This window comes from Nothobranchius furzeri, chromosome 17, assembly GCF_043380555.1.
Source record: "Nothobranchius furzeri strain GRZ-AD chromosome 17, NfurGRZ-RIMD1, whole genome shotgun sequence".
NCBI classification, from domain to species: domain Eukaryota; kingdom Metazoa; phylum Chordata; class Actinopteri; order Cyprinodontiformes; family Nothobranchiidae; genus Nothobranchius; species Nothobranchius furzeri.
Window position 1 is genome coordinate 39,194,153 of NC_091757.1, and position 18,971 is coordinate 39,213,123.

The window sequence follows — 18,971 nt, forward strand, 5'->3', positions numbered from 1 at the left end:
AGGTTTGCTGAAAGAGGAAGCCAGATCGCGCGTCGCAATGATAGAGTGCAGTTTGAAATTAATACTTTGCACACGACGCACCACGTTAATTTTAATTATGACGGATCAAATATGTTAAATCAGCTTCAGTATTTACTGGATCTATTAGTCCAATCAAATGAAGCATTAGAGGCCGACAACGAATTTAATTTCAGACTGCAGGTGATAAATAACCCTTCTGGCGGCGGGAAACGAAAAATCGAAACCATTCTGGATCACGAATTAGTCAATAAAAAACGAAACCATCTCATTTGCCCTCCAGAGGCCAATCAGCCGTTGTGTTTTGCGCTAAGCATAGCCGGACTGTTAAATCCCTCAGCGAGAGATACAGAATTATTGAATGTGGCTAAAAATATTCATCAACAGGCAGGGCTTCAGGAGCAATCAACCGTTTCATTTAGCGACGTGATTCGATTTGAAAATATTGTTCAAAGAAAAATAATCATTTTTTACAGATCCGACAGAGTCATTTCTAAATTTGAAACAGATTTTAGCGATCGGTCAAATCCGTTGTTCATTTTGCTACTGAATCAAAATTATTACGGCATAAAAAATATTAAAGGTTTCTTAGGAGCCAAATATTTTTGTTCATGGTGCTTTTCCCCTTATAATAACATGAACGGACATCATTGTAAATGGTTCTGTCGCGTGTGTAATACCGATTTATGCAAACGGACAGAAACGTCTCTCATCACATGTTCTGATTGTAATCGAATATGCCAAAATGTAATATGTTTTCAAACTCACAAAACACCTGTTTTCAGGCCTCAAGCAAACAGGTTAGTTTCTCCTTGCGAAATGTTTAAAAAATGCACCATTTGTAAACAAACTTATTACATCTCCATGGGTGGAAATGGTTCACAGCACGTTTGCTCAGCGACCAAATGCATCGTTTGCAAACAGTCGGTGGTCACGGATGATCATCGCTGTTTTATTCAGCTTGAAAAAAAAGATGACGGTTTAACGGAAAAGGTTATTTATTACGACACTGAAATGTTTACGGATCAGAACGGTGTGCATACACCTTTTTTAATCTGTGCAAAATCCGATTCAGGCGACGTTTGGGAGAAATTTGGTTTAGATTGCATTAAAGATTTTATTATGCAGATGCGTCGTCCTAAATTCAGCAATTATACATTTGTTGCACACAATGCGCGTGGATTTGATGCTTATATAATTTTGAGAGCTATGTGTCAATTAAAAATTGTTCCCAAAAATATACTCATGCAAGGCTGTAAAATCCTGAGTTTTCACGATCCTGATTTCGGGCTGAGATTCATAGACTCCTTAAGTTTTCTCATGATGAAATTAGCCAACCTTCCAGCTGCTTTGGGCTTTACAGATAAAACTAAAGGTTATTTTCCTCACAGATTTTCATCGCTTGAACATCTGAATTATAAAGGACCTTATCCAGATGTCAGCCATTATGGGTTTGAACAAATGTCTCCGGAGCATAAAAAAATATTTTTAGAATGGTACACCGATGTGACTAAACAGCAGCTGTTTGATTTCAGAAAGGAGGCCGTGTTTTATTGTAGAAACGATGTGGAAATTCTGCGTAAAGCATGCGGTATTTTCAGAGAGGAGTTTTTTAATGAAACAGGTATCGACCCGCTGAAATCTGTCACGATCGCTTCAGCTTGCATGCGCGTGTTTAGATCAAAATTCCTAAAACCAGACACATTGGCCATTCCTTGTCCGCTCGGCTATCGAGCGCAACAAAAACCATTTTCAAGTTCAAGCATCGTGTGGCTGGAATGGGTTTCACGCAGTCAAAATGTAGACATTCAACACGCTTTAACGCCTTTGGGGGAGTATAAAGTGGGAGATTTTTATCTCGACGGATATGCTGTGGTTTCAGGCGTTGAACAAGGGTTTGAGTTTATGGGTTGTTTTTTCCACGGCTGTCCAAAATGTTTCCTACAGTCATCCATAAGTCCTCTGAGAAAAATCACTTTTGGTGAAATTTATGACAAAACCGTCGAAAAGCTTCAGTCGTTGGAAACTGTGCATTGATTAAAAATGAATGTCATTTGGGAACATGATTGGCAGGAGATGGTAAAAACTGATCCGGACGTGAAACAGTTTGTCTCAAGATTTGACCCCCCGCCAGCTCCTCTTTTACCTCGTGAAGCCCTGTATGGAGGCAGAACTTGTCCGGTTCGGCTGAGGCATTCGGCTCAGAGCGGTGAAAAAATCCACTATGTGGATTTTACGAGTCTGTACCCTTATGTAAACGCCACACAGACTTATCCCATAGGCCATCCCAAAATTCATGTTAAAAATTTCAGAGATCCAAGTCACTATTTTGGCTTGATTAAAGCTGTCGTTTTGCCACCCAGAAAACTGTTTTTCCCTGTTCTGCCTTTTAAAACATCCAAAGGTAAACTTGTTTTTACACTATGTCGTACATGTGCTGAAATGAACAATCAATCTGATTCTTGTTCACAAAGCGCGTCTCAACGTGCTTTGACGGGCGTTTGGGTGAGTGTAGAGTTCAATTACGCTTTGGAGTCAGGTTACCGTCTGGTGAAAATGATTGAAGTCTGGGATTTTGAGAAAAGCAGTAAAGACGTGTTTGCAGGTTACATTAACACGTTTTTGAAGCAAAAACAACAAGCGTCTGGTTTTCCTGAAGGATTGATTGACGATGAGTCTAAAAGAAAATACATTCAGGACTACCAACTTCATCAGGGGATACAATTAGATGAGTCTAAGATTCAACACAATCCTGCTAAGCGTGCCATTTCAAAATTATGTCTCAATTCACTCTGGGGAAAGTTTGGCCAAAGAGATGATCTTGTACAAACCACATTTGTTCAAAAACCTGATGAATTTTTTGACATTCTGTTTTCAGGGAAATACAAAGTTAAATTCTTCAGCTTTGTCACTTCAGGAGCCGTTCTGGTGCAGCACAGTTTGACAGAAAAATGCCTAACGACTCCTGGCAGAAGCAACAACATATTTATCGCCGCTTTCACCACAACTTATGCCAGATTGAAATTATTAAATGCGTTGAACAAACTGGGAAATCGCGTCATTTATTACGATACAGATTCTATAATTTATTCTGTCAAAGAGAATGAGTGTGTTTTACCAACAGGACCGCTGCTGGGGGATTTAACCGATGAACTGCACGGCGATTCCATCATGGATTTTGTTTCAGCTGGTCCTAAAACGTATGCTTACAAAACCCGGGACCGCCAGCAGGTGGTGATAAAGGCTAAGGGTATCACACAGTCATTCATTTCATCTGATCACATCAATTTTGACAGCTTGGCACAGCTGGTTGAGGGGTACATCGCTGGAGAAAGGGGGAGATTTTTGCAAACTCGGCAGGAGATCGTCAAGAGGGATAAAAAAGGCCTCACTCTCTCGAATGTTTCATTTGTGAAAAGGTTTCGTGTGATTTTTGATAAGCGGAGGTTATTTGCTGACGGCAGTACAGAACCATTTGGGTATTAAAAATGGAAACTGATTTTGACGCTAGACTGAAATCTCCATTCAGTGTACAAATTGCTGGTCCATCAGGCTGTGGAAAAACCTTTTTTGTAAAAAGTATTTTGGAAAATTGTATGCAATTGAAAATATATATCTCTCATATAAGCTCTTTCATATATTATTATAAGCTCTTTTATATGAACAAATATGTATCTCTCACTTATGCTCCTCATATATTATCATAAATACATTATTATATGCCTTTTCATGGAATCTTGTTATAATATCGAAAACCTCTCTGTGCCTTTTCTGCTCAAGCTGAACAGCTGCATAAGGGAGTGAAAGTGTTCCTTCCTTCATTTCCTCAATACAAGAACAACTGTCTTTGTTAGCAAAGGATGTTGCAGGATGTGTCCTGGTCATCTCAAGGTTGCATGTCCTTGGGATGAATTGGTCTTTCATTAACAAGGCTATTAGCTGATGTGCGTCTGCAGGTGCAGATGGCAGAATTACGTGTGTGTATGGCAAACTGCGTATGTTACATTCCTGTGCTTTTCAATAAAAATCAGCCGTTTCAGCAGAACGGCGAGAGTCTGTCCGAAGCAACTGACAGGAGCAGATCGCGGGATCTGCTGTATGTTGCAAAGGCTCTCCCCCCATGAGCGGTGAAAACAGTGGCTGGACTTCTGATCATTTGACTCCACATTCTGCCAACTCAAAAGGTGTTTAACTCCATCTTCTCCGTACCTGTGCTTGGTCTAACAGAAGAAAGACCAACAAATTTGGCGTCACGAACAGGATTTTTTCTTTTTGAAGAAAAAGGAGTTTTTGGAGGACAATTTGACCAACCGACCCAGTGAACGATCTTGGCACAGAACACCGCGGTGGAAAACAAGGTAAGCAGAACCTTATTTCTAAAAACTGCTCATTGGATTTATCCAAAGCCTTTGTGTCCAGAATCATAGTAGCTGTGGTCCTAAAATAAATGTTGGAGAAGAAAGTGGAGACAAGTGCAGAAGTAATAAGAGATTTTTTGTAATGGTTTAATGGTAAAATAAGATAAGGATTTTACAATGGTTTAATGATAAATGAGATAAGGAAATAGTACAGAAGAGGGATGGAGGCCCAGGGTTATTAGAAGAGCCCTAAAGTTCCGTTTTCCAGGTCGTGGCTGACCACACTATTTGCTGACGAGCGAATAGAATATATAACGAGGTTATATAATGCTTGGCTGGAGTCCATAGGTGTGGGAACCCTAAAAGTCCACAGGTCGAGGACCTGGTTCAGGTTAAGGCCCTGGGAGGCTAAAGAGAGCTCCCTAAATTTTAAAGTACAGGTCAAGAACCTGGTTTGGGTTAAGGGCCTGGGAGGCTAGAGAGAGAGCTCCCTAAATTCTAAAGGTCAAGGACCTTTTGTATGAAATGAGAAAAATGTTCTAATGTACAAGGTCTGGGACCTTTTATGAGACAAGAAAAGTTGGGTTTGGGGCCCTAGGAGGTAAAAAGAGATCTCCTAAAATTCTAACAAAATTTTTGGACCTTTAAAGGTACCAAGTAACTGATAAAAGTACAAAAAGCACAGCTGTAGACAAGCTTCACTGTGTGTGTAAGCTGAGTTCAGCCTGTGTGTGTGAGGCGCAGCAAGAGGCTGCTTACGGCTCTGGATTGAAAGTGCAGCACTAGGAGAGTGCAGAATGCAGAGCCGAGTTCTGGGAGCTCCGTGTGTGTGTGTACAGCGCTGGATGTGTGTGTGAAGGCCTGATGCGGTACCAGAAAATAAATAAATAAGATAAATAAGAGCTTTAAAAAGTTGCAACTCGTATATGTAAATTACACTGCAGTGCTAAAATTAATGTTTGGAGCTACGCAAAATTCAAATTCTGCAACCCTGTTCTGATCAGTCTTTGAACAGAACACCATAAGTTAATAAATAAAAGGTTTTTAAAGTAACATATGTATATGTATGTGTGTATGTATGTATATGTGTATACATATATATACATATGTAGTGTACAAGCGTGATAATCATTTGTGTGCGGGGCAGCATGTGAGTGACCCCGATCTGGGGGTTAAGTGGCCTGGAGATAAAAAGGGAAAAAGCCAATAAGAAACGCAAGTAAGGTTGTATATGACAGCTTTATTTTAGAAATATATGGATATACATATACATAAAGTCAGATAGCTGCTAAACGGTAAAATCGAAACAGATCTGCAGAAAATAAATATATAAACTATTTCTCAGAGCGCTCTCAAAAAAATTGCAATTGGATTTGCTCTAATGTTACATAAGTCCTGCTTAAAAGCATAGTAAGCATTAAATTCTGAAAATAACCAGTGCAGTGTTACTTAAATTCTGTGCTTAAAATATTATATAGAGAGAGAGAGAATAAATAAGTGACGGACTGACTTACTTTAAAAAAAAAAAAAAAAAAAAAGACTGTGATAAACAAAGAATGTCGTCTGTGCCTTGTGAATGAGTGGATGTGTGTCTTCTTGCATGAGAAGTAAATGCTGCTTTCGCTGGATCTTCTCCTGAATGACGCAGTTTTTAATAGAGGGAGCAGCTGCTTGAGAAACAGGGTGCGGTCCATGTTTTTGCTAGACGGTTATTTAGTTCAAGAGACTGTGGAAACAATAGAAAAAGAATTTATCGTTAGTGTGATGACAAGAAAATCCTTTAAAATACAAAAGTTGTATGGTTGTGGTTATAAAGGAAGTATTTTGTCTGATTATGGGCCGTGAAGTCAGCTGGACTCTCTCGCTCTCTCTGTTTTTCTGTGTAACATGCAGTTTTAAGCTATTCGTGACTTTAGAAAGGATATTTTTCGGTGTTTTGGACGTACCTTAAGGCTTCTGGTTAGGGTATTCAGGAGATCCTTCCTCTCGGACAGATCTAGTGAGAATGACTGGAGTTTCAGCCTGGGGACCTGACTCCACCCACTTTTACACACAAGAATCCCGTAGTCTAAAAATAGCACAGGGTGCTGTGAAAAGCAGCTCTGAACCTCTCAGGATCATCTTTATGAAAACCATAAAATTAACAAATAATCAGTCAGGAAATAAAATATTTATTAAATCTTGCTATAAAACAAAATCCAATAATTGCCTTGCCTCAACTTTAAGAACCATTAACGTTAATGGCTGGATTTTGAGACGCTGAATAATGAAAAAACAGATAAACTAAGTATTATTTCCTGTAACCTGGCTAGAAACTGTACCAGGCTGTTTTGAGTTAAAACTGGTAGTTATTTTCCCAAAATAAAATAGATAAATAAAAAATGAAAGGAGGGATCTTGCATTTGGGATAGATTGTGCCTAATGTTTAAAACCTGTGTAGAACTGATTTGATGATTCAGAACAAATTGTGCATAGGAAGTAGTTCAGATTTACCTTTGAGTCAATAAAGTCGACTAATTATTAGAAACCATCGTTGATTTTGATTTGTAAAAGAGAAAGTTCTGTCATTTCAACCCAATCAACATATTTAAGGGAAACGTTTGCTGTGCATTGTGGCGGGCATGAACTTTACTGGGTGGGCCTGTCACAACCAGCTGCAAAGAATGTTTGGGTCTGACTTCTATACAAAGAGAACCTGGAAGCCCTCCCCAAAAGCTGTGACTTATAACATCAAGACGGGGGAGCACTACAAGATGGACAAAGAGGCAGAAACTTATTTGCCCTGCTGCTGATGAAACAAAGTACAAAAGGGGAGGAGCATGTGTGCTAACATGTGAACTTCAATCAATGACGGTGGTCATCCTGGACTTACAAAGAGAGGCTCAAAAGAGACTGTTTCCTATGGTTACACCCAGTAAAAGAGTGCTTGCTGCAGTCAGGTAATGAACAAGGCTTTTTGGCAACAACCAGTTGAATTGATGAAATGTCAGAACTGTGGAAAATTTACTAAACTACTGTAGAACATAGTTAACTGAGAAAGTTAGCCTAAAAAAAAACAAGATAATAATAATAACAATAAATAAATAAATAATAGGATTAGTAACCTGGATTTCAGCCCAACTCACCATTGGACGTCAACATAATCTTTATTGTCTTAGGATACTCAGCTGCAGCGGACATGCAGTAAAGCCTCACTTTCTTTTCAAAACGGAATACATCAGCGTTATCACTTATTTTCATTAGTTAAGGAAATGGTGTCTATTTATAAGTCTAGGAGAACGCTTTAGGCTTCAACAGTTTTCTCCTTCGAGCAAACATGCGCAAATTTTTGAACAGTTCCATCCCATTCCATTCATTGCATAAAAATAACAATTAAATGAATAATTTGGCATTCAGCTGACTAAATGATTCATGGAACATCTCATCCGAGACAATAGTATGGTAGAAAATAATGTTACAAAATATTGAATAATTGTACCTCTCATTCGATAAAAATTATGTTCACATTTTTTATCTTGTGAAATCTTTAACATAACATTTTTAATTGGTCTTTTTGACGACAATTGGCTAAAAATTCTTTAAGTTTATCATCACAGGATGGCATGATAAATAAGTAAATAACATAAATAAATAAATAAATAAAAATAAGAGAGAAAAAGCTAAATTAATTAAACGAAACGTAATAGTAATAAAACGTTAAACTGATCTAAATCTGTCGTAGAGTCAGTGCCACTGGAAAAAGGAAGAGGGTAGGGGAGTATTTCTTAGCACAAATCACGTTATTGATTTAGCAATGCAGCTTAATTTCAGACGCTTTAAGGATGATACTAATTTGTGTTATAGATGGAGAAGTAGCACAGAAACACACTTCTAGATGAGGAGATAAGGAAAAACTGCTGATTACCAATACTATGCACAAACAAACCTGTAACTGCAGTCTCGTTATTTATGAATTAACCTTAAGTAGTGAATTAATTCTTGGGATCTCTTGTGCGAGTAGTGTTCTTAAAGGAAAAAGAAAGAAAGAAAGAAGGTAAGAAAGACAGGTAGTTTAGGTAAGGGACATTGGAAAACCTGAAACTATTTTGTGGAATTGATAGTAAAGTGGTTGTCCTAATTTCTAATTGGAGAGATCACACCGCAACGTGAGTTTAGAACAGTAGTTATGGGAAGTGTTGTTGGATTAATTTGATCACATGCTTTAGGTCTTATTTTTTCTTTCCACTGATTTAGCGTTAGGTTAAGTGTTTTCACACTTTTGCTTCAGTCTGACATTTGCTTGGTGTGTGAGGGCACAGAGACGTGTATGGACCGTGTGTTTGACTGTGTTTGTCTTGTTTGTTTGTTTATTTATCTATATGGGCGTGGCCGAGCCTTGAGAAACATCAACAAAGCCATTGGGCTATTCTGAGTAAATTGACCAATTCAACTTCAGGATCCTGAAACAATTTGGCTATAACCTCTAATTGATGAAGGACATCTTAAGAATTCCTTGTACAAGGCATCATCTCCAGTGTTGCTGGAACTGTTATAAAACCCATGCATGGTTGGGTATTCTAGTTAAATCATTTATACCCATTGAATTATTGTCATTTACTTTATGTTTTAATTTCTTTGTAATTTTTTCTCTGTGACATAGGTGGAGATGCTGGTGGCAGAATGGACCCCACTCATTTCTTTCTCCCACACACATTCTTACTCTCTCTTTCTCTCTGTGTATGTGCATGTGTATGTGTTTGTGTGTCCGGGTGTGTCCATGTCGTGATGTCACTGTACCTTTAATTGCGCTTGCTGTTTGTAACTGTATGTGTCTGATGTTGAAGGTATCAGAGGCTAGGGTCAGTAAGAGTTAGGACATTTTTGTGCATAACCTTTAATCCCTAGGCGATCGGTTTGGGGGACGTCTGGTCCGGCCGGAGTGCGAGTCTTCCTGGTGTTGCATGGTGACCAAGGGAGAGGATGGAAAAAGATGAAGATTGGACTTTCATGAACTCACGTCGATACCTGAGACGAGGACTAAAGGACAGTGTTGCTTCTCATCTTACTGGGACTAGATTGACTAACATAAGAAGAAGTTTGCTGAGTCTTATGACGATTCTTGTCTTGAATGCTGCTAGGAACCGTCCCTGATAAATTACAATGGGGTTTCTGCTGGAGGAGGTGAAGAGGATAACCAATGACAAAAAAGGAAAAGATATCACCGCAATGTATCATCGTTTTATAGGCCTTCTGACGACCGCAACACCAATAGAGGAATTGTTCACAATGGAAAGATGAGTAAAATGCAACTACTCTACACCCTAGACTGGTTTCCATACTGCATTCACACCATTACAGTCACACCTGCAGATGACAGGACTTTACTAGCAGAATAACCATACAATGCCTGTGTTACTTAGCTGATGTTTGTTTACTTTTGTTCCAGTTTTACAACTTTAAACTAGTTCCTGGTTAGTGCTAGTATTGTTTTAATTGTCCAAGGGAGGTTACTGCAAATGGGGTCATAGTTTTAAAATGTATGTAACACCGTTGTGTGGGCCAGAAGGGCCGGACAGATCTGAGATTATAAAAAAAATCCTAACAGAATATAGCATGTGTGTATTCCTGGTAAACTGCCAATAATGAGCCCAGAACTAACATGTTTCCGGATAGTGCTTAGAGAACGTTAATGACAAAGTTATAGATCGTAATGCTGTAGATTATTTCCTCGTATGCTGGGGATTCAGAACTACGGATGATAGGCGACTCAACGTGTGAGTTTACCATATAATCTTAGGTTTCACAACATTTTGTTCCCATTTGTGTCAAAATTATCTGACTTATCAATGTGATAACATAACCATGACTGTTACCACTCTATTTCAGGTGAGGCAGGTCTTCTGGTGGGTGCTGGATGTCATGTTTTGACTAGTGTTTTGTTACTGTTATGGGATAGCATGAGTTCATTTTGTGAGTGTGTGGATGTTGCATGAAGGGTTTTGAATGTGGTTTCGAAGGTTGAGGAACAGAATAGGTGGTTCTGGCTGAGTTTAGGTCAAATGGGCTGGATGACTTTTAATATGGTTTTAAAGACTTATTTCTGGTCGTTTTACCGAGCGGCCATTTACATTACTCCTGGTTATCAGGACAATCAGGTGAGTTTTGCTTGTACCATTAACCCATAAATGCTTGAGTAAATCATTGCGTGCCGTAATGGCGAACTAGCTCTTTAATTTAGGATAAGTAGCTTGGTTAGATAGGGGGTCTGAATGTGGGGCTGGGTGCTTTGTCTATGGGTCTAATATTTAGGAATTTTTTTGTGGTAATAGGTTTATAGGCAATTGGCGTGCTAATTCAAGTTTTTCTTGTTGACATGTTGCGTTTTGCTCGCCGTGGGGAGGATGGCGTCGGCACCACCACGCTGTGTGCAGATGAACAAAGGGAGGACTGGGCCAAGGACTTCTGCCTTTGCTTTGCTGACTAATAAAGGACACTTGCCCACATAAAGCCCTCCTCAAGCAAAAGACCCCAACGACGACGTGGATGCTGAACTTGTTTTTCCGTTTTATTCTTTTAAATGAAATCTTCAACCGGATTTATTACTGTTTCATTATGTCTTCGCTAAAGCTAATTGTTCATTATTCATCATATATGTCACCTGTTTATCTTCATGTGCTTTTGTTGTTTTTGTTGTTTTTCTTTTGACCATTGATGTGGATATTTGTCCTCAAGCTAGGCATGCCCACTCTGTGCCAAAAGGTGTTCGTCCCAAAATGGGAGGACATGGGGGAATTTTCCCTATTAACGTACGATAATTAGGGTTTTTCGCCCTCATACGGGTGTGCATGCGATATGTTCATGACGTGATATGTTCAGTTAATGCTAAAGTCATGTTTCATGTATTGTTCCACAGTTTCTCATAGTCACAGCTGTGCATTCATCTGTTTATTTTTTTTTAATTTCTAGATCATTACATGTTAGAGCTGATGTATCATTCTGGAACTTTATCCTGTGTTTTGAGATGGGTTCTTTGTAGTGGTATTTGGTGTTTTTAATTTATTTTTACCATTTATTGATCTAATCTTTGTTGAACTCTTAAAAGAGTTCAAAAGGGGGATTGAAAATATATATCTCTCATATAAGCTCTTTCATATATTATTATAAGCTCTTTTATATGAACAAATATGTATCTCTCACTTATGCTCCTTATATATTATCATAAATACATTATTATATGCCTTTTCATGGAATCTTGTTATAATATCGAAAACCTCTCTGTGCCTTTTCTGCTCAAGCTGAACAGCTGCATAAGGGAGTGAAAGTGTTCCTTCCTTCATTTCCTCAATACAAGAACAACTGTCTTTGTTAGCAAAGGATGTTGCAGGATGTGTCCTGGTCATCTCAAGGTTGCATGTCCTTGGGATGAATTGGTCTTTCATTAACAAGGCTATTAGCTGACGTGCGTCTGCAGGTGCAGATGGCAGAATTACGTGTGTGTATGGCAAACTGCGTATGTTACATTCCTGTGCTTTTCAATAAAAATCAGCCGTTTCAGCAGAACGGCGAGAGTCTGTCCGAAGCAACTGACAGGAGCAGATCGCGGGACCTGCTGTATGTTGCAAAGGCTCTCCCCCCATGAGCGGTGAAAACAGTGGCTGGACTTCTGATCATTTGACTCCACATTCTGCCAACTCAAAAGGTGTTTAACTCCATCTTCTCCGTACCTGTGCTTGGTCTAACAGAAGAAAGACCAACACAATGTTTAACTGAAATGCCAAAAAACATCGTGTGGTTTTTTACATCTTATCAATCTATGTATGATGATCTTTGTAATAAAAGTATTAGATTCATTCAAGGTCTCCCGCTTTCATTCGAGGATGATGAATTATTTCCATCGGGTCAAAACCACTTGGTGATCTTGGATGACATGATGTCTCAAACGTTCAGCCATCCTGGGGTGCTAAAATTATTTACCCAGCTGAGACATCACAGAAATATGAGCGTCATTTTAATCACTCAAAATGTTTTTCATCAAGGAAAACATAGTCGTTCCATCAGCTTAAACACCAATTATTTGATTTTGTTTAAAAACCCTCGAGATAAATTGCAAATCAATGTTTTAGCAAATCAAATATATCCTACCCAAAAAAGATATTTTGTGGAGAGTTTTCAAGACGCTACGTCAGAACCGTACGGTTATTTAATTGTGGATTTAAAAGCGGAAACGCCAGAATCTTTCCGTCTTCGTACGGGTTTACTTCCGGATCAGCTCACTGCGGTGTATTTGTCTAAAACAGAGCCATGTCAGCCCAGATAAAACGCAACGCCAAGATTCTACGTGCTTTGTCACGTATGAAGCCTCGCCAACGTCAGGAGTTTTTAAAAGGGTGCTCCGAGGACGTTCTCAAGGCTTTGTGCGAGATAGCTTTAAACGTGATCAAAGGAAATATACGTCTGTCGCCGCATCAATTTCAAAAGTTGTCTAGAAGCAAAGAATTGCTCAGACAGTTGACTCATAACAAAACTAGCCTTTTAAAAAAAAAGAAGCTTTTAGTCGGCCAGAAAGGCGGATTTCTACCCATACTACTAGCTGCCGCAGCGCCTCTGATCGGGGAACTGATAGGTGGGTTAATAAGGAAATAAACGATGGCTTCTCAAAAAATGTTTATGGTGACCCCCCAACAATTACGTCAGCTTGTTAAACCTACGATACGGGACGTGGCTGAAGAGAATCTTGACTCTGAAATGAAATTAATTATGCAGGAGACGGGTTTAACGCCGTATGAGAAAATTAAAAAATACAATGCGCTGCTACAGCGTTATTTAAAGTTGTTGAGAGGTGGTTTACACGAAAGTGCACCTCCCACTGAACCGCCCACTGTGACGGCTGAGCCTACGTCAGCTGTAGAAACAGCAGCTGACACACTCATTAATGAAACGCTACAGAATCTTCCTGTACGCGGAAGAAAAAACGCCGAGTACTTGCTGAAAATGACACGATTAAACTGGACTCCGACGGGGGAATTTAAATATAAAGGCGATGTGCAGAAAGGATCACACATCCTTGACTTGATTAAAAGCATCAGCAACCCGTTAAAAAAACATCCACAATCAGAACCGACGGGTTGGACTCCTTTCCTAAAAACTCTAGTAGAAAAAAATGTACCCTTATCTATCGTGCCCAATCCGCTAGCGAAACGTCAGATTACGCAACTCAGGAACGGAGGGGTTGTGCTTCCGGATTCTGAAGACGGTGTTTTGAAGAAAAAAAAGAAAAAACCGAGGAGAAATATCATTTTATCACCAAGCTGGAGCGATGTCCCCACTTTGAAGAAATGGATCAGCTTTACACCTTAACTCTCTTGTTTGTTCAATAAAACTTTATTCAAAACAAATTTCACAGTCCGTGACATTCTTTAAACATTTCAAGAGTACAATTCACCTGTGTGAAAGTATACATCATGACGTTTGATGCAATTTGAAAATTTTTTAACAAAATGATAAACCATAGCATCATTTTTATCTACATTTTTATGATATTTAGACAGAATTTGTTTCAGAGAAAGTCCACAAGCCTTATGACACAGGAAAAAAACACAATGCTGGCCACAACGGTCGGATGCAAAACTCTGTAGCTGACGATCCTAATATTGTATTCTTGAACAACGTTCTGTTAGAAAATTCAGGATGTTTTCAGGGTAATATTTAAATTCAGGCGATAGACCGTAAGAGTCAAAAAATGTCCCGAGGCCATTTTGTTCCACAGCTAGCGCCAACCAGTGTTCACCGGGTAAATGGACAGGATGAGTGTTTACCACAAAGTAGGCCGGTAGTCGAATGTTTTTTGGGACGGTAGACAGCTGATCAGACGCGTACACGCCACCAAAATAATCTCCCAGCAGGTTCGATAATATGCCGTCCAATTCGTGATTATCCATTAATAATAATCCACCAATACCTCTCTCTTTGAGTTTATCTCCAGAATGGAGTCGTAACACGCATACACAATGAGTGTAGCCGTGGCTCTCAGAGGTTCCCCAAAGCGCATCTCCATCCTCAGGTTGCCGGTGGAAACGGTCGAAAGCGCCTCCGAGTCATCCGCTGTGTTCAGATTAAAGGCAAAGAGTGTATACCCCTGTTGATATTCCAACCTATTAATCGATAGAGGCAAATCTTTCAATTGTCTTGAAGTGGCTGTAAAGAGATTATAAAATTCTCTGACCGATGTTCCCTGGTAAAAAGTAGGTTGAAAGGCTTTCGAAGGAATCTGTTTTCCGTCTCTGGACAACGCCAGATATCCCACATTCATGTGGCGAAAATTAAACGGCGAAAGGTCTCTACGTCCTGTGTAAGCTTCGTGATCCACCAATCCCAAGACGATATATTTAGGAATGGCGCCGAGAAAGAGGTTCTCCAGATTACATATCCTCGAATTTTGTGGAATGGAATAAGTTTTGACGGTCACGCGTGAGAGCGGATACATGGCGTTTGCTTTTAGTAAAGCAGACTCGTGACCCAAACGTACGGCGGGTGAAATATTAACTTTCTTCACAAAAAGCGATGCACCCAGCAGTTTCAGCTTGTAGGTGGAATCACGCGCCCCCATCAGGCAAAAAGCATCACACGCGCGTGTCAGTTTAATTCTGAGATCGACAGAATTTAAAAGAAGTCTTTCACAGAAAAATATATCAGAATGCAGGGGTCCTATCAGATCCACTTCTCTGGAGTTTTCTGTAAAAGTCGCTCGTTGATTAAGGCCTGAATTGGGACCGTTAATCACAACAGTGGAATCGTGCGCACCTGCGGTGTCTTTGAAGAACAATCCCGCGCTGAATTGAGATTTCAAACACGCTTCAGAAAAGTTCAGCAGGGTTTCGATGATCGCTCTGTAAGGGCTGCTCCTCCTTGAACCGTCACCTTATCGTGGTGGAGGAGTTTGAGTGCCCTAATGATCCTAGGAGCTATGTTGTCTGGGGCACTTAGTGCCCCTGGTAGGGTCTCCCATGACAAATTGGTCTTAGGTGAAGGGTGAGACAAAGAACGGTTCGAAGGATCTTTCATGGCGGTTAAAACGAAGAGTCGGAGTACCCGGCCCGGAGGGTTACTGGGGTCCCACCCTGGAGCCAGGCCTGGGGTTGGGGCCCGTGAGCGAGCGCCTGGTGGCCGGGCTTTCGCCCATGGGGCCCGGCCGGGCCCAGCCCGAACCGGATACATGGGCTCGTCCAACTGTGGACCCACCACCCGCAGGAGGAACATGAAGGGTCCGGTGCAATGCGAATCGGGTGGCAGACCAAGGCGGGAGCCTTGGCGGTCCAATCCCCGGACAAGAAAACTAGTTTTTGGGACATGGAACGTCACCTCGCTGGCGGGGAAGGAGCCGGAGCTTGTGGCAGAGGTTGAGCGGTACCGGCTAGATATAGTCGGACTCACCTCGACACATTGCATTGGTTCTGGAACCCGAGACCTGGAGAGGGGTTGGACACTCTACTTTGCTGGAGTTGCTCCGGGTGAGAGGCGGAGGGCTGGGATTGGCTTTTTGTTAGCCCCGAGACTCTCTGCCTGTGTGTTGGGGTTTACCCCGGGGGACAAGAGGGTAGCTTCCTTGCGCCTTCGGGTCGGGGAACGGGTCCTGACTGTTGTTTGTGCTTATGGGCCAAATATCAGTTCAGAGTACCCACCCTTTTTGGAGTCCCTGGGACGAGTGCTAGATAGTGCTCCATCAGGGGACTCCATTGTCCTGCTGGGGGACTTCAATGCTCACGTGGGCAATGACAGCTTGACCTGGAGGGGTGTGATTGGGAGGAACGGCCCACCTAATCTGAACTCGAGCGGTGTTTTGTTATTGGACTTCTGTGCAAGCCGCAGTTTGGCCATAACGAACACCATGTTCGAACATAAGGATGCCCACCGGTACACTTGGTACCAGGGCAGCCTAGGTCACAGGTCGATGATAGATTTTGTAGTCGTATCATCTGACCTGCGGCCGTATGTTTTGGACACCCGAGTGAAGAGAGGGGCGGAGCTGTCAACTGATCACCACCTGGTGGTGAGTTGGATCAGATGGCAAGGGAACATGCCGCGTAGACCTGGCAGACCCAAACGCATAGTGAGGGTCTGCTGGGAACGCCTGGCAGAAGAACCTGTCAAGACGGTCTTCAACTCCCACCTCCGGCAGAGCTTTGACCACGTCCCGAGAGCAGTGGGGGACATTGAGTCCGAGTGGACCTTGTTCCACTCTGCGATTGTCGAGGCGGCTGTTGCTAGCTGTGGTCGTAAGGTGGCCGGTGCCAGTCGTGGTGGCAACCCCCGTACCCGCTGGTGGACACCAGAGGTTCGGGGAGCCGTCAGGCTGAAGAAGGAGGCCTACAGGGCGTGGCTGGTCTGTGGGTCTCCGGAGGCAGCAGACAGGTACCGGATAGCCAAGCGGGGTGCAGCAGTGGCAGTTGCCGAGGCAAAATCTCGGGCGTGGGAGGAGTTTGGTGAGGCCATGGAGAAAGACTATCGATCGGCTCCAAAGAGGTTCTGGCAAACTGTCCGGCGCCTCAGGAGAGGAAGGCAGCAACTCGCTCACACTGTCTACAGTGGGGATGGGGAGCTGCTGACGTCAACTGAGGCTATAGTCGGACGGTGGAAGGAATACTTTGAGGAGCTCCTCAATCCCACCAATGCGCATTCCGAGGAGGAACCAGAGCTGGGAGGCCTGGGGATGGACTGTCCGATCTCGGGGGCAGAAGTTGCTGAGGTAGTCAAACAACTACACAGCGGCGGAGCCCCGGGGGCGGATGAGGTTCGTCCTGGGTATCTCAAGGCTATGGATGTTGTAGGGCTGTCATGGTTGACACGTCTCTACAACATTGCGTGGTCATCGGGGGCAGTTCCTAGGGAGTGGCAGACCGGGGTGGTGGTCCCCATCTTTAAGAAGGGTGACCTGAGGGTGTGTTCCAACTATAGGGGGATCACACTCCTCAGCCTCCCTGGAAAGGTCTACTCCAAGGTACTGGAGAGGAGGGTCCGATCGATAGTTGAATCTCAGATAGAGGAGGAGCAATGTGGTTTTCGTCCTGGCCGTGGAACTGTGGACCAGCTCTATACCCTTGCAAGGGTGATGGAGGGGGCATGGGAGTTTGCCCAACCAATCCACATGTGCTTTGTGGATTTGGAGAAGGCTTATGACCGTGTCCCCAGGGGCACCCTGTGGGGGACGCTCCAGGAGTATGGGGTGGGTGGCTTTCTGTTAAGGGCCATTCAGTCCCTTTACCAGAGGAGCGTGAGTTTGGTCCGCATAGCCGGTAGTAAGTTGGACCTGTTCCCAGTGAGGGTTGGACTCCGCCAGGGCTGCCCTTTGTCACCGGTTCTGTTCATCACTTTTATGGACAGAATTTCTAGACGCAGCCGTGGTGTGGAGTGTGTCGAGTTTGGTGGCAGGAGAATCTCGTCTCTGCTTTTTGCGGATGATGTGGTCCTCCTAGCTTTATCCAGCTCTGACCTTCAGCTCTTGCTGGGTAGGTTCGCGGCCGAATGTGAAGCGGCTGGGATGAGGATCAGCACCTCCAAATCTGAGACCATGGTTCTCGACCGGAAAAGGGTGGCTTGCCACCTCCGGGTCGGGGGAGAGGTCCTACCTCAAGTGGAGGAGTTTAAGTATCTCGGGGTCTTGTTCACGAGTGAGGGTAGGAGGGATCGGGAGATCAACAGGCGGATTGGTTCGGCGTCTGCAGTGATGCGGACGCTGAGCCGATCTGTCGTGGGGAAGAGGGAGCTGAGCCAGAAAGCCAGGCTCTCGATTTACCGGTCGATCTACGTCCCAATCCTCACCTATGGTCATGAGCTTTGGGTAATGACCGAAAGAACGAGATCGCGGATACAAGCGGCCGAAATGAGTTTCCTTCGTAGGGTGGCCGGGCTCAGCCTTAGAGATAGGGTGAGGAGCTCGGACATTCGGGAGGGACTCGGAGTAGAACCGCTGCTCCTCCGGATCGAAAGGAGCCAGTTGAGGTGGTTTGGGCATCTGGTCAGGATGCCTCCTGGACGCCTCCCCGGGGAGGTGTTTCGGGCATGTCCTGCCGGCAGAAGGCCCCCGGGTCGACCCAGGACACGTTGGAGAGGTTACATCTCCAATCTGGTCCGGGAACGCCTTGGGGTCCTGCCGGAGGAGCTGGTGGACAAGGCCGGGGAGAGGACGGCCTGGAGCTCCCTAGTTGGGATGCTGCCCCCGCGACCCGGACCCGGATAAGCGGAGGAAGACGACGACGAGACGACGGCTCTGTAAGGGTGCGTGGCGCTGGACTGTGAAATCAGACGGTCGCCGAGAACCACGTCACATTGTGAGAAAATCGTGTTTATCGGGTAATTAATCAGACCGGTGGCAGCACCATCAGGCAGGGGGCTGCCGTCATCGTTTGTAATTTTCACCCGCAAAAGTAGAAGAGTATCGTTTAAATCCAAATATTTCTCTCCATCTCCGGGGACATAAAATTCTACAGGCCCGCCATCCGTCAGAGCCGCTATGGGTAAAATTTCGCCGTAGATCTTATCTTCGATAGACAACTGAGTCATGGGTACGGTGAAGAGATCCAGTTCACTCAGCGTACATTCTGACGATTTGCTGTGGAGCAG

General features: G+C 43.0%; 1 protein-coding gene across 1 annotated transcript in view; it reads left to right on the forward strand.

Annotated features, from left to right (window-relative positions):
• Positions 1 to 18,971, forward strand: part of LOC139063606 (oocyte zinc finger protein XlCOF6-like) — a 158,028-nt gene that overhangs the window by 37,655 nt on the left and 101,402 nt on the right. The gene's annotated exons all lie outside the window — the stretch shown is intronic.